Raw genomic sequence first — 17,602 nt, 5'->3', positions numbered from 1 at the left:
TCACTTCCTTATTGTTCCACTTGTTCCTTCATAAATTAAGCGCCGGATCTATTGCTATTCTCGGTGGAAAGCACTTTGTCCAGTCTAATTAAACATGAGTCATTAATCAGTGGGTTAAAATGTCATTTAGGTGACGTCCGGGAATTGAGTGGACAAGCGGGTTCAATATGAACTAAAGAGTGTGTGGGTAGGAAAAAAAGATAGAGTGCGAGAGAGAGAGAGAGAGAGAGAGAACAATACATTTTGCCTCAATTGCTTGCTGACGCACACTGTGAAGCATCGATACTTCACCGGTGTAGCTTAGCACAGCATGAAATAACAGCCACACACACCAAACACAGCAGCATTAACCAGTACCAAATGTATCAGGATTAACCAAGAACACGAACATAGAGCCAACACCAAATGCAGGAAGAAACACACAGACTCAGCCAAAAGCTAAACAAACAGCAGGACAAACATATTCATATTTCACAATTTAATCAATTCTAATTCCTGCCAGAAAAATCAAACATAGTAGGATAAACCAAACAACAACTGGTCAACTCAACATCAAACCTAGAAAAGATAAAATTAATACCAAGCATGGTAAGCTCAATCCAACATTAAAGACTTCAAAGCCAAGCATGTCGGCATAAACCCATAATAAATAAACAGCATGATCACCCAAATATTAAACACAAACTGATTGACTTAACACCAAGAACAAGAGGATGAACCCAATACCAAATACAGTAGCATCAACCCAACATCAAATACCAACACCAAACCTGTCAAGCCAACTGACAACCCAATCCAACACAAAGTACGGCACAATTACCAAACAATGAGGATTGACCATACAACAAATGATCAACTGAACACCAAACACAGAAAGAAGAAATCAATACCAAACCAACAGGGTCAACCCAACACGTAACATGCAGACTGGCTTCAAAACCAACCATGGCAGGATGACCCAAATAACACACAAACAGTAGGATCTGCCAAATACCAAAGCACAACAGGATGAACCCAAAACCAACAGACCAGGATGACTGCCAAACCTGGCAGCATGAGCCCGAGCTCCAATCCAACAACGAGTACAGTACAACTGCCAAAAACAAGAAAAGCAGAGACACTTCTAAATGAAACCAATACCAAATATATTATGATTAACCAAACACCAAACAGAGAAAGATGAGCCCAGTACCAAACATGGTAGGACCAACCCAGCATTGAACACTCAGAATCACTTCAATGCCAAACATCTCATTATAAACCCAATAATAAAAAACAATAGGGTGAACCCAATACCAAACCCAGTAGCATCAACCCAACACCAAACAGACCTGGATGCACCAATGCGGTTAACTCACTGCCAAACCTGGCAGCATGAACCTGAGCTCCAATCCAACAATAATCCTGCACAATCACCCAAAAACTAGAACAGCAGAACCACTCCTAAACCAAACATTCCAAAATTAACATAATTAATACTAAACACAATACAGGATGATTCTCCGTGGATGAATACCGAACATGATAGGATCACGCAGCAGGAGGCACGGAAACTCAACACCAAACATGTTCAGATGAACCTAACGCTCATCATGATAGGATCAAACCAGACAGGATGAACCCAAAATCAAAAGTCAGTTCTCAAGCCAGCAGCAATCGCCTCATGACTAAGCATGCCAGGGCGAACACAATACCAAACATAGTGGGATCACATCAGTAGCAAACCCTAATGGATAAACTATTAACCCAACAATGAGAATGTTAGAAACGATCCAACACCTTAGATGGCAGGATCAAGACAACATAAAATATCAAAACTGATTAGCCAGCTACACACTATACACACATTAACCCAGCATCAATTAACCTATCTCAGTTGGCTCTACCAAACACTTTACAACACTTGCCTGAAATAACTGCTGAGGATGCATGTATAAAACTGTTGACAAAATATTGTGCAACAGACCAGCTGGTTTACTTTCTCATACCTGTCTAAAACACACACACACACACATACACACAGGGAAGGTTATGGCTTCTCCTGAGGCGAGTAATTAAGTAATGGCTCTTTGTAATGGATCCCTGTTGTCCCTGAGCAGGTGTTTATTGTTCCACTCCAGTCTCCCTTCCTGTCTTTCTGCAGTAATCAGCCAGTTGTCAAAACTAATGCACGAGAAGCGGCGATAAAGCCATTATCGTTAAACTCGGCTAGCGATTACACAGTGCTCTGAAGCGCCAGGAATCCATATTAAAGAGGTTTAAACATCTACTGAACCCTATTGTGAACTCCGGGAAATTCAGTGAGTGCTTCCTCTGCCACTGGCTTCGCCTTCTATGGTCGCAGCTGCACAAATTTCAAAAGGAAGCAAAGGGGGGAAAAACGAAGGAGCGATGAGAAGAATGTGGAGAATTAAGACTGGAATGCCTTCCCACACATTCCTGTTGGAAAAGAAGCTCTTTGGGCCAGGCTAGGTCCTGCGCGTTTATGTGGCTTTCGCCAAGTTTAGCTCGATTGTTGAGGAAGTATGGGGCAGAAGTCAAGTTCTTGTGCCTGACAAAGAGGCAGGAGGAGAAGATTTAGTGTTATGAGAGTTCAAAGTCAGAGAAAGAGAGAGATGGGGGGTGGGGATAGTAGCTGGAGATCACCAAATAGCTTTTAGACAAGATATATAATCTTAATGATTAGCAAGGCAGAAAGACAAGCTAATTTAGGTAGGAATGAAGAATATATCATGCCATCCATAGTAAAGCTTTTTACACATTTGAGCGTTCATACAGCGCTAAAGTTAAAGTTCGACCCTTTCCTTGTCGTAAGTCATAAGCGAACGCTAGTGGTTTGGAAAGAGCCAATGTATAAACAGACCAACTATAATAGACCTGCACGTTGACCTTTAACCCACAGGTCATTCTGTGTTAACCTTAAGGTTAACATCGGACAAAAATAAACGGCTTTAAGTTGAACATGCCAAGTCATGATGTCACAGATTCGGTTTCAGTGGCTAAAATCATCCACAGAGTTAGTGCATTGTTAACATGAAGGTTAAGTGATATCATCCTGCTATTATACATGTTTAAAACTAGCATTAGGATCTGATGTTGATGGGAAAAGAGTTTGTAGAAATAGATAAAAAAAGTTAAGGCTAAAAATAATCTGATCAGCGATGAAGTAAACAATGATATTATTATTAGCATAACAGTTTTTAATATAGCATAACAATTTTTGATAATATAGCTAGCTAACTGGCTAGCATAACCATAAAAAGTTTGTGGTGTGCTAGCATGCTGGCTACGGTAGTTCAAGTTAGTAACTACTGCTAGTTTAACAACAAATTAAGATAACCGAGATAAACTAGATAGCTAGTTAGCATAACACACATTTTGGTGTTTACAGAACGTGAAATTCTTCACCCTGGCACACACACACATACACACATGAATGTGAGAAACCTTCTATCCTTCAATTATCGTCTCTCTATGCTGATGCACCGCCGTGTTAACGTATGTTAGCAAGAAAAGTGTTGCAGCATGACACCTTCATGTGTGTGTGTGTGTGAGCTCTAAACACATCCAGAAATGATCTAAGCTAATTACAACATGTCTGTTGTCTTTTTAGCGCATCAGTAACCATTCTAGCTATTTTCTGCTATGCTTATAGAAAATAATAAAATAAAATATTAACAACTGTATCTGTAACTGAATTTCAAATAATTTAATCAATCAAAATCAAAACTGGAACATGGTTGTTTCGTGACCTTGCACTGAATGCCTTGTCTGGAATGCTAGGTGGCTAACGCTAGCCAGACGCTGATAAGCCTGGAGCTTTTTTGTTTTATTAGCGCCCGCCGTGAGCTTTCTAGATGTGACGAGTGTGTGGACGGGAGCTGTTGATAAGAGAGTTATTTTTTCCGGCTTGGGTCACTCTCTGTCACTCAGTGTGTGTGTGTGTGTAAAAGTGAGAGAAGACAGATGAAGCTTAAGAACCCCATTATGAACACTGTACAGTATTTTTAGGGGTTGTGTGTGAGAAAATTAAAGACCTGCGCATGACTTCACCACTACCCGTTGGGAGGTGGGGGGATCGAAGGGGGGAGGGGGGGGGTTAATAATGTTTGTCCTAGCACTGTATTCATAAACCTTGTTCAGTCTTCATTTTCTATCCATTTTAGTAAACAAATACACATAATCTTCGCTAATATTTATTTAACATTCGAATCAATGCTAGCTTTAATGCTAGTCCTGTAAGAGGAAGTTCACACATGATAACACTAAACAATACGCTAGATTAAAGCTAGCCTTGGTTTTCGGATGATGACAGTTAGCTAGCGCTAACGTTTATATATATATATATATATATATATATATATATATATATATATATATATATATATAATTATAATTATTTTATTTATTTATTTTTAATTACAGGGTCTGTTTGAGCAGGTTTTCCCGTGTGCGATTTTTCTAGTTAACCGAAGCATATCCATGCCATCAGGGCAGACCGGCTCGACAGGCTCGTGTATGCTATTTCAGCTTTCGTCCGTCTTTGGTCTTCTCCAGGGTCAGAGCCCATGCCGTCCTCTTCAACCTGCTCCTTCAGCTATCGAAGCGCCACATACCAATCGTCCAACCTCACACGTGGGTAAGTTCCAGCGCGAAGGTCAGCCATCGAGGGCTCGGTTTATATCTTGCCGTCTTTGATCACACACTTGAACGCTAATTCGGTCGTGCTGATTTGCGATGATTGTCATGATGCATGACGATCTCGCACGTTATAGCGTCAACGTATGACGCTAGTCGCGATGACCAAGTATGATGCACGTGTTGCAATGCTAAACTTAACCTAGCGTGTTCTTGTCAATCCAACTGCAGATGAATTACATTTTTTCCAACTAGTTTGGTTTCAGTTTTGCTCTCTCTCTCTCTCCCTCTATAAAAACTTAAATTACAATTTTTTTTGCATCATAGCCTAAACAACAAACCTCTGTTTGATTACAGACCGAACCAGGAGAGAAACGGGGACTTCAAATATATTTTATAGAAAGAAAGTCAGTGGCTGCATCTACTTATTGCCACATAAGTGATTTATTCACAACTTTAATCGAGTCCAAATGTAAAATTAGAGCGTTTAAACACAAGTTGCCAGTTCCTCTTATATCCCCTACACCCGTATGATCACGGAGACTTTGTTTAACTCTGTAGCTGGTAATCAATGTAGTGAAAATGATTGAGTCCTTGAGTGCTGGCTGCAGCATGTGTTTTGCTAACATACTGTATATTTTTGTATCTCTTGATTTTTCTGTATAATGTAAACGTTTTACGTTCAGGCCTGACAGAAAGCTTGCACTAACTCGAATAACCACTCTTTACAACTACGTTAAACAGAAAAGCATCTCTGTACGCACAGCATGTCAAACTTTCGGGTGGATCGTGCAAATACTGCGTTACGCTTACATTCCTGTCCGGCAAGAACTGGAATTTCATCTACATACTTTTCTTTTGAAATAAATAATAATATATATTGCACATACGTGCTGTTTGCAAAGCTAGCGTTGGTGGGATAGACTCCGTATCCACAACAACCTCTAAGACAAGAATAAAGTGGTGACTGAAAGGAAAGCAAGGAGTGAGTGTGAGTAACTGCTGTACCTCTCATGCTTTGAAAAATTAACCGAAAACGATAAACGCCCACAATGCACAGTTAAAATCAATGAGCAATTAAGTAGCTCATTAATTATCACTTAATTATATAAGGAATATCACACAGTCTGGTAAGAGGAAGTGCATGAGCTTATCTAATCATTACTCGGACGTGTTTGTTGTACCTGATTTAGAAGTAGGATCGCGAACGTTTTTACGGAAACGTGTGTGTGTTTTTCTGACATGCTTTATTGCCATGCTGGGGTTTTTTTCTGCCGCAGTTGCTGATGCAGGGTTTGTGTTATGTGGGTCAGGGTGAGAGGGAAGCCTCTTGTGTGTGTGTGTGTGTGTGGCGAGAGAGTACTGAGTGCATCAATTAGGATCTGTGTTACTATCACGATAACCGGCATTGGTGGTTCAATGGTAGTGTTTCTTGCCTGCCATGTGGGAAATCCCGGGCTCAGTTCCCACCCAAACCCCAGCTACTAGATGCAGTGCCAGTCCCAAGCCATGATGCATGTGATCAGGTAGTACAGCTGGAGAATGACACAAATATAAATTTTCACAAAGTCTGCTGCTTCAGTGTTTTTAGATCTTTTTGTCAGATGTTACTTTTGGTATACTGAAATATAATTACAAACATTTCATAAGCGTCAAAGGCAGTTTGCAGCATTTGCAGTGTTGATACCTCTTTTCCAAGACCTCTGCAATTCACCTTTTTTTCATAACCAATGCTTGGAGTTTGTCACAATTTGTGTTTATTCGTTTATCCGCCCGTCTCTTCATGATCGACCACAAGTTCTCAATGGGATTAAGATCTGGGGAGTTTCCTGGTCATGGACCCAAAATTTCGATGTTTTGTTCGCTGAGCCACTTAGTTATCACTTTCGCTTTATGGTGAGGAGCTCCATCATGCTGGCATGAAAAGGCATTGTTCATCACCAAACTGTTCCTGGATGGCTGGGAGAAGTTGCTCTGGGAGGTTGTTTTTGTGCCGTTCTTTATTCAAGGCTGTGTTCTTAGGCAAAATTGTATTTCGGCTAACGGGGATATCATGTCCGGCTGCACAATATACAATATCTTCGGCAGATCAATATTGCGATATTATTGATAGTTTGAAATGATGTACAGTAAGCAGGTAAGGCTATAGGATTCGGATGGGAGGATAGGGGATTCGAGCCCTGCCGCTGGTGTGTTGCCACTGTTGGGTGCTTGGGGAAGATGCTTAACCGTATGTCCACCCCAGACAACCCAGCTACTCACTGCATGCAGCGCTGACTGGTCCTAAAACGCATGGAATAGGAGGGTTGCATCAGGAAAGGCATTTTAGTCGAATGTTGACATGATGATATGAAAGCAATGAAAAAAAAAACAATAAAAGATCCTTTATTGTCTATATTCATCATCATCATGATTGCAATGCAGTGTTTTTTTTCTCCTGGGTTCATTCAGGAAACACTTCAGCTATCAGAAGGGTAACGGGCTAGACACAAAGCGTCTCTACGATTAAAGGGAGAAAGAAAAAAAAGGAAAAAATCCTCAACCCTCCCCTGCTTCAACTTCACTTCACTCGGGCGCGTGCGCGCGCGCGCCGGCTTCTCGTCTCGTCGGGCGCGTGCACACTCAAAAGCTCTCTCTCTCTCTCTCTCTCTCTCTCTCTCTGTCTGTCTGTCTGTCTTATCCGAAGAAAAGAGAGGCGTTTCCTTTCGTGTGCAAAGACAAGAGAGCACCGGGATACCGCAAGGCTCGCGCTCACACACACACACACACACACACACACCTCTGCGGCGGCGGCGGATTTCTTTGATTTGTTTCTTGTCTCTTTGACGTATAAAGAGCGCGAGATCAGGTGCACCCGCTACACGGACCCGGGATACTTTATTACTCTTATTATTATTATTATTATTATTTACTTTCTTTGTTTTTATTTTATATATTTATATTTATATATATACTGTATATAAACCCAGGCTGCACTCGGAACCAGAGGTCTCTCTCTCTATCTCTCTCTCTCTCTGTCTCTGCTGCGGCGTTAATGACCTGGAGGTAAGCAGTGGGCTTCGTCCCAAAACCGTGCCGTGTAGTCTAGTGTGGTGTAGTCTAGTGTGGTGTAATGTGGTGTAGTCTAGTGTGGTGTAGTCTAGTGTGGTGTATTGTGGTGTGGTGTAGTGTAGAGCAGTGTAATGTGCGATTGAGGACGCGGCCACATGAAAGTGGCGGGTCGGTTGCCATGGTAACCCGGGATCTCCTCGCTGGAGATTGACTGACAGCTGTTCAGTCACTAACAGTGTAGTACAGGACACCAGCACACGTTCTCATATATCACAGTTCAATGTACAGCAGGATCGTAATTTACTGTATAGTACAATGTAGTGTAGTATAATTTACTGTATATTACAATGTAGTGTAGTATAATTTACTGTATAATACAATGTAGTGTAGTATAATTTACTGTATAATACAATGTAGTGTAGTATAATTTACTGTATAATACAATGTAGTGTAGTATAATTTACTGTATAATACAATGTAGTGTAGTATAATTTACTGTATAGTACAATGTAGTGTAGTATAATTTACTGTATAATACAATGTAGTGTAGTATAATTTACTGTATAGTACAATGTAGTGTAGTATAATTTACTGTATAATACAATGTAGTGTAGTATAATTTACTGTATAATACAATGTAGTGTAGTATAATTTACTGTATAGTACAATGTAGTGTAGTATAATTTACTGTATAATACAATGTAGTGTAGTATAATTTACTGTATAGTACAATGTAGTGTAGTATAATTTACTGTATAGTACAATGTAGTGTAGTATAATTTACTGTATAATAGCACAGTATGGTCATTTACAGTAGAGTACAAAATACTGCAGTATTGGGATTTACAGTGTAGTACAATGTACTGCAGTATCATAATCCAGGGTAGAGTAGAATGTACTGTAGTATCATCATTTACAGTAGAGTACAATATATAGTAGTGTTGTAATTTACAGTATAGTATAATGTACAGTAGTGTTGTAATTTACTGGATAGTGCAATGTACTATGGTATCATAATTTATATTACAGTACAATGTACTGTAATACTGTTATTTATATTAGAGTACAATGTACTGTAATACTGTTATTTATATTAGAGTACAATGTACTGTAATACTGTTATTTATATTAGAGTACAATGTACTGTAATACTGTTATTTATGTAGTTACGCTAGAGTATACAACGTACCGTAGTATTATCGTTTACGGTAGAGTACAATGTTTTGTAGTATTATAACTTACAGTAGAGTATAATGTACTGCAGTATCATAATCCAGAGTGGAGTAGAATGTACTGTGGTATTGTAATTTACAGTAGAATAGAATGTACTGTATATCATCATTTACAGTAGAGTACAAGGTACTGTAGTATTGTAATTTACAGTAGAATAGAATGTACTGTATATCATCATTTACAGTAGAGTACAAGGTACTGTAGTATTGTAATTTACAGTAGAGTATAATGTACTTTATGTTTGTTATTTATGCTAGAGTACAATGTACCGTAGTATCATAATTTACAGTAGAGTACAATATATAGTAGTGTTGTAATTTACAGTATAGTATAATGTACAGTAGTGTTGTAATTTACTGGATAGTACAATGTACTGTAGTATCATAATTTATATTAGAGTACAATGTACTATAATACTGTTATTTACAGAAGAGTACAATGCACTGTAGTATCATCATTTACTGTAGAGTACAATGACTTTATGTTTGTTATTTACACTAAAGTACAATGTACTGTAGTATTATAACTTACAATAGAGTACAATGTACTGTAGAATCATCATTTACGGTAGAGTACAATGTACTTTATGTTTGCTATATATGCTAGAGTACAATGTACTGTAGTATTTACAGTAGATTAAAGTAGAGTACAATATACAGTAGTGTTGTAATTTACTGCAGAGTACAATGTACTGCAGTATTGTGATTTACTGTATAGTACAATTTACTGTAAAATCATGATTTACGGTATAGTACAATATACTGTAGTATCATCATTTACAGTAGAGTACAATGTACAGTAGTATTGTGATTTACAGTATAATACAAGGTACAGTAGTATCGTAAATTACTACAGAAGAAATACAATGGTCACCGTTGGCCTCCCTGGTCCCTTGCTGGACCACAGACGTTCCTAGATGTATGAATCGTGTTTACAGTATAGTACAATTCAGAAGACAACAGCAGTAGAGACAGTAACACAAAAACTGGTTGTTGATGTAATTGCACACATACCTGTATAGACAGTATACACAGACCAGAAGTTAATAGTGCAATGCTAAGAACAAAAAATATATATATATGCACTATCACTCAAAAGTTTGTGATCACTTTTTAAGTCCATGGTCGTTCCTAATGTTTATTTCTTTCTACAATGTAAAGAAATGCTAAAGGAGTTTATCCAAAAATACACAATAATCTCCTTTGAACAGTTGATAATAAGATGTATATCTGCTACTTCTGCTCTGTAAAGCTTCATAACGGCTCTAATCTGAGGTGCTGTTTGAGGTTAATTGGTGATTTCTGAGGCTGGTGACCCTAAATGAACTTCTCCTCTGCAGCAGAGCTCAGTTTTGGTCTTGTTTTCCTGGGAGGGTCTTCCTGAGAGACAGTTTCATCATGAAGCTTGATGGGTTTTAAAAATGCACTTGACGATAAGTTAAGTTAGATAAGTTCTTGCAAGAACTGTTCCACAAAGGCTGACCTCCGTGTTTTAAAATAATAACAACTTTATTGCATGTACCAACTACTGTATTTCTCAGTAGTTGAGCCAACCATGAAGTTAACAGATGAGAGAGTTTACACAGCGTGGTGCCACAGTGGTACTCCGGTTTCCACCCACAATGCAAAAACATGCAGATGTCTGTGGTGTATCCCATCCAGGATGTAGGTTGCCCCCCCCCCCCCCCATGACTCTGTATAGGATAAATCGGTATAAACGATGATAATTCATGAGTCAAAGTGAATTAACTTTAGCTATAACTGAGGTAGAGCTACACATACAGTACCTTGACACTTATTAGGCTACTGTTTAGTAGAGCGTTCGCTTTGTGAAGCGCCCTTCCCCGTCAGCAATCTTTCGTTTTTACCTTTTTAATCCGCTTTAACAGAAACCTGAGACAGATAATTATCACACAGTCTTGTTCTCTCTCACACACTTAGCAAGAGTTTCGCTCAGAGAGCTCGCGGTGTAGGTTCATGTGCGCGCGCACAAGGCGAATTCCAACACTATCGCCAGCCTAACCGCCAAGTCAGTTAGCATGTTAGCAACCAACAGGAGAAACTGAGCTAATCCCATGCTAATGAATTAATGTGTAAAACATGCTTAAGTGCTGAATTTTACCAGAGAATTGTGGGAAAGACAACATTATTCCGTAAGACACTTGGGTTACAATAAAGGTTTTACCACGTTTAAACAAAAAAACATGGAAATAGCTATCGCAAACACAATCAGGTAGCATTTGGTAATGTATCTGCTGGAAAATGGCAGCGTGCATAAAAAAGCACAAGTTACTTCATTATATGAGAAATAAAACAGAAAAAGAGGAAGTAATGTTTTAGGAAACGTTTTCTGTCATTAATTATTAATTTATTACTTATTTATTTGTATATTTTATCCCTTTTTTATTAAATCCACTTTCTAATGCGGATGGAGCACACTTTAACTTCCTCTTACCTGTGTGTGTGTGTGTGTGTGTGTGTCAGACAGTAGTCTCTTTCTGCTAACCTGCAGCGCTACACAGCCGTAGAAACTCACTGTAAATCTGTTATCGCTGCGTCATCAGATCTGAGCGGCTGTGTTGTGCTGTAAAGTGTATCGTGTGTGTGTGTGTGTGTGTGGGTGGGTGTGTGCTCATGTGCTCATGTAAAGAAACAGGGAAAGCTTTGCAGCACCAGCCTTTATCTAAAGGTCGATATTCAGCTCCAGTACATCAAAATGATTTCATAGCATCGTCACAGAGTAATGTTATGATGTCATAAAATATTCAAATTTACCGTTAGCTAACTTTCCGCCAACATCGGTTACTTTGTTACAGAATAACACTATTTCCTAAATTTTGGCATAATTTGAGTTAAATGTTAGTTATTTACATAAATATGAATTAATTATATTTCATCTAACCTCGCATATGGTTTTAATTCAAAATAAATAAATAAATATTCTAGCTTGTATGTTGATCAATTTAATTTAATAAAACTGTTTAGCTACTGAAGAGTATCGAACTTTGTTGCTGGTTTGGATTACGCTAAACCAATTTTTTTTTTTTGCAAACTCAGTTCCAGCAAGTGTGTGTGTGTGTGTGTGTGCGCGCGCGCGCACGCATAAGGTTGGATAATGTCCCAGGTCAGAAAAAGCTTGGCTTAGTGGTTGTAAATGGGCCAGAACAAACTGCAGATTCATTATGTGCAATATGCAGGCTGGGAACACACACACACACAGACACACACACACACAAATGATGTCCAGGAAACTGTATATATTTGGCTGATTTCTGTCTAAAATATTTCATGCAGAAATATTTGCTGATGTAGGTGATTTAAAAACTGCAGTTACAGTTTCTTTAGTTTGTAAATCAAAGTCTTAGTACATGATACTGCAGTAGTGTGTTTACAGTAGCTTACAGTATAGAGAATTATTGTACAGTGGATTACTAGTAGAGAATAGTGCAGTAGAGTACAATACATTACTTTACAGTGTAGTTGTTATGGCTGGATAAATTATTTAGGATATTGTAGTACAGTAGTGTACAGTGGAGTACACAAGAGTATTGAGTACTATGCTGTTAGTAGTATAGTTTGCAGTAGAGTACAATGTGGTACGGAAGTTTCCTGTTAGGAATGGTAGTTTACATTATAACACAGTATGCCGGGGTACTGAGGCATTTGGTAGAGAACATCGTACTGTAGTACAGTAGAACACTGTAGATGACAGTCAAGTACAGAATAGTACGATAGTACTGTATGAAGTGGAGTACAATATACAGCATAGTGGTGCAAAGTACTGTAGAGTATAGTTGCTTACAGTATTGTACAACATAGAAGAAAGCAGTAAAGTAATGTTGTAAATTACAGTACAGTATTCAGTAAAGAACATTATCAATATGCAGCAGCATAGTACAGTACCAAATGGAATAGTAATTTAAAGTATAGTACCTTTCAATAGAGAACATTATTATTAATTCACATAGTATAGTACCATGTAGTACAGTAGATTACAGTATAGTACAAAGAAGCAAAGAATACAGGTATAAATTAGCATAGTACGTTTAATATACAGTAGTAATATAGTTTACAGTATAGTACAATGTATTAAAGAACATTGTTGTAAATTAGCATATAGTATAATACGATATAGTACAGTAGTTTAGACTATAGTAACAAGGTAGATCTAGAGATAGATAGTAGAGCATATAGTACTGCTCAATATTATATAGTAAAATACAGATTAGCACAAGTTAGCTAATATAAAGCAGTAGAGAATATTAATAATTATACAGCACAATATAGTATAGTATAATAGTATAAAATAGTTTAATATACTTTACAGTACAGTAGGATAGGATATATTGTAAGTGTACGTTAGCATATAGGACAGTATTATAGTATGTTGTGGAATACTTGAGTATGGAGTTTAGGTATATATTAGTAAAGTAAAATACATTGTAGTTAAACCATAGTAAAAAAGTAATAAAGAATATGGGTATACATACAGTAAGTATATGAAATTGGCCATGGAACTACACTGTACTATTCTGCATTAATCCTATTAATGCAGAATAGTACAGTGTAGTATGGAATATGTATATACAGTACAATATAGCATAGTTCAATTATTCTGCTACTGACATACATATACAGTATACAGTACACTATTTCTTAACTCTTCTATATTTTTATATATCTTATACTTCTCAGTTTATAGTTACATATATACTAATTTTTATAATTGTACAGTATAATACAAAATATTTTTTAATGAACAATAAAAAAAAATCATGATTCATTAAGAACCATAATGATAATAGATGATGTAAGTCCAGTACATTATTATAAACAAACAAGATAAAGCATAGCAAATCGTTAATATTACAAAGTTTAACTACAGTAAGTTTAAATTTTTTTTAAAAAACTATATGGGGTTTTGGAAATTTGTCAGCACATCTGATGGAAATTTTTATATTTAAATTGTGTCCTAATTTCATGCTCATAATGTCCCTACATACTGTAAGCTTAAACAGGCTAAAATACTGGATTCAACCCTTAGATTAGCGTCAGGTCTACAGTATGTTGTTGAGCAACTCTGTGCTCATGATTTTATGAGAAGGGCTGTCCTGGACTGCCATGCCGCTTAGTAACACCGTATGTTCCATAGATTTATTATTGGGGTTGTGTGTGTGTATTTATATGTTGTCACTTTGCCGATCCTTTTTATAATCTGTCACTTGCTACAGCCAGAAACACTTAGCTCATATTCACTCTCACAATGGATTGGGTGTTGAGACGGGCCTGGAGTGGCCGTGTCGACACGTTCCCTGCATGTGTGTGTGTGTGATGGTGTTGCAAAAAATAGCCTTGAAGAACTTTAATGATGACATGCCTAAGCTAGCGTTAAGCCTTACTTGGTTAATTGTTTTACCGTTTTAAGGCCACATGGACAGAAGATATGGATGGATGTTAGACTGTGGACTGCCATAACAAATCTGCTAAGAATCCAGTTTAGTTTTTAATAATGCAGACATAATCTGGAGCTGCAGTTTTGTAAAAGCAGAAAAAAACATCAACCAAAACAAAGTTTGGAGTTTTATACATTTCATATAATAAATCTGACACTAAAAGTTGGCACATAGACCAAAAAAATCGCAAATTAACTTCGAAGATTCCAGAAAAGTGACAAAAGTTGTTGGTCTGAGAGTTAGACCAAACCTGTTTTCATTTGTTGGCTCATATATAAAAGGTTTGTCAGTTTCTGATGGTAAAATTTGGCAAACTCACAGACAGAGACAATGTAACCTGATCCTTTCCATTAACTTGAATAGCAAGCGCAGTTCCCTGGTTTTGATGCTTATATCTCAGGAAGTGTATGCCTTATACTAGGTTTCATTTCTGGATTGTTTGATGGAAGACGGTTTAAATTTGTAGAATGTCAAGTTTAATGTGTGCACTCACAGAATTGGGGCAAAATCACAATAAAAAAAGAGGGTTTTTTGTAAATACGTATCCTAATTGATTTCTATGAGAAAATTCGTCTTTTGTCAGGTCGCAATCAAACACGCATAACTCCACAATGGTTTAACCTATCTTCTCCTTTCAAAATGTGGAGAAGGCGAGAGCCTCAGCTCTCCAGTTAGATATAAGCAGTGTAGGTGTCTGAGATTCAGGGAGAGAGATAAAAAAGAGGTAGGATTTTGCTGATTTACTGCCTCTCCATTGTAAAATGCCATTCATTGTCTATGGAGCGAGTTTTAAGTGTGTATATTTGAAGGGGTTAATTATTTTTGATTGACATGATTTTTTTCTGAAGTAGTATAGATTGTCACACTCTTTGACTCTCATTTTCCAAGCGGACCCAAAACGATTAGGCTCATAAGTCATGGGGACAAGGTGGGTTGGGTGAACCCTCATAACGCCACAATGGTGCGTTTTGTGCAGGATTTTCCCAGGAGACCCAACTGAACGTTTTGATGTAGCTGTCATGCAAAACTAAAAGAGATACGTTTACCTAGTCATGAATCTAAAAAAAGGGAATTTGGGGGGAAAACCGTTGGTTGAGTCCTTAGAAAAGTATCAAAAGGGGTTGGGCAACGATTGGTCCCCCAGTATGACCCGTGCATTTGTCCAAAGCTTTTGTGCTAAAAAAAGTGCAATAATAATAATAATGTGCTAGCCTTAACTTGAACTAGCGAAGAGTAATTAAAATAGATATGAAAAGACTTTTCACTTTGTTTTTGTTTTTTTTCTTTAACCACGAAGCTATCGTCGCGACCGTGTGAAACTCGATGCTAATCCTGCAACACTTAACACTCTTATACGAACAGGACCCCGACCACCCATTACACAGATGGAACATATTCGCAGCATTGCATCATCGCAAGATAGCCCAGTCATGCGTGACTCGTGAAGGACCTTGACCTTTTTAATCGGGCACTTCAAAAGGCGCACACGGCTTCATAATGTAGGGGACACTCAACACCAGTCTGAAAGCTTTTCCTGGTAGGAGATCAAAATGGAAAAGCGCTATAACAACAATCCAGTGCGGCGTGATGCTCATAACGTAGCCTGGGATTTATGGGTGAAAGTAATCCGCGTAGGTGTGAGGTAGCACTTTATTTAATATAGGTGTACTGTATATATAGTGTATGTTATTGATTTAGTCGTGACTTTTTAGTTGGCTTGTCCGGCCTGCTGCATGTTTGACAGATTTACAACAGTTACTGAGATCTCTGGCTGAATATATGACAGTAACACAGTCGAAATGATGAATCTCAAAAACTAAACACACACCAACGCAAATATTTTAAATATTAGAGATATTACAGAGGTATTCAGTTGAAACACAGATTTTTAATGTTTTTTTTTTAAACTAATGATTAAACTTTACATAATTACATTAAACTTTACAGCTTGGCTTCCATTGAGGGCGAACCTGAGACAGAAACAAGACAATAGCCTGAACTGAAAAAGCATCAATATTTGTTGTACAGAAATGTAGTGAATTGATGTCATCTTTTAATAGTAATAATTATCACAGATTTAGGAAAGTTTTTAAATAAATAAATTAATAAAATTTGAATGCACTTGCATTAGAGCATCAATTTGACACTAAGTATAATTTCCTGCTTTGCTTATATATGAATGCTGACTTTATAGACAAGTGCTGAATCTTGGTATAAAAAGCTTGCCACTTCACTTTGCCTTGTACGTATAATCTTATGTCTTGCATAATTATACGGTTAAGGTTTTATATAAATATTTAAACCTGAAATCAGACTCAGAAGACATGTTCTGTTCTTTTCGTCCCTGTAGCGGAAGGATCTGAAGGACAAAAGGGTGTTCCCGAGAAAAGGAAAAGTGAACGGTCCATGTTGACAGGTTCGGCAGACGTTCGTCTCGCCTGAACAAGAACCTTTTCCCCGAGGAGGTTTTATGACGGTAAGAATCTACAAAAAATTCTACAGATAAACAAACACTTCCAATTCTACTTATACTTTTTGTCAGTTATGAAATAAAATAATTTTTGCAACATTTAAAAATTAAGAATGTAAAACATTACAAACATAACCTGTCTATAACAAGCTAGAAACTTAAAGTTAGCTATTGCTAGATACAGAAACATTAGCTAGCTACTTACTTACTAGCTCTATTTTTGTTATAATTGAATTACTGTGTGCATGATGTACTGTATATGCTAATACTATGCGCTACAATTAAATATACAAAATATACAAATTCATGAACTTCTTTGGTTGGTAAAAAAAAAAAATAGGTCTCTATATTTTGAGATAGCAATTCCAATTATTATATAGTGTATTTAGATGAAAGTGTTTCCCAAATTTCTAATTTATTACAGTGCTTTTAGCTTTACTAGAAAATGTGGTTAAAACTGTCATAAACTGGTTGTTCTAGCATTAACATTTATGACATTTCAGCTGGGAATATAACTGAAAGTGGCACATGAAGTGGCATGTGATATAACCTCATTCTGGGTTTAGTGTCAGTGCAGAAACAGGCCCAAATAAACCACATCCGCGGCCAAAAATCCAAACCAAAATCTTCACTATAAATTCTCTTTTTTTAGCTCCACTATAATAAGACTGTAGGTTCCCTCTCTTTTCCTTCTTTATGATTCTCTCTCATATCACACACACACACACACACACACACACACACACACACACACCAAG

The 17,602-nt window shown here is 37.4% G+C and overlaps 1 protein-coding gene across 1 annotated transcript in view; it reads left to right on the top strand.

Annotated features, from left to right (window-relative positions):
• Positions 1 to 7,261: 7,261 nt before the first annotated feature.
• Positions 7,262 to 17,602, top strand: part of sorbs2a (sorbin and SH3 domain containing 2a) — a 49,934-nt gene continuing 39,593 nt past the window's right edge. The window contains exons 1-3 of the mRNA XM_053479628.1: positions 7,262 to 7,486; positions 7,608 to 7,683; positions 16,725 to 16,850. The gene's annotated coding sequence lies outside the window, so the exon portion shown is untranslated. The remainder of the gene's footprint in view (positions 7,487 to 7,607; positions 7,684 to 16,724; positions 16,851 to 17,602) is intronic.

The sequence above is a fragment of the Clarias gariepinus genome, chromosome 20, assembly GCF_024256425.1.
Source record: "Clarias gariepinus isolate MV-2021 ecotype Netherlands chromosome 20, CGAR_prim_01v2, whole genome shotgun sequence".
Classification (NCBI taxonomy): Eukaryota; Metazoa; Chordata; class Actinopteri; order Siluriformes; family Clariidae; genus Clarias; species Clarias gariepinus.
The sequence above is the reverse complement of the archived record's forward strand: the minus strand, read 5'-3'. Positions and strand labels throughout refer to the sequence as shown.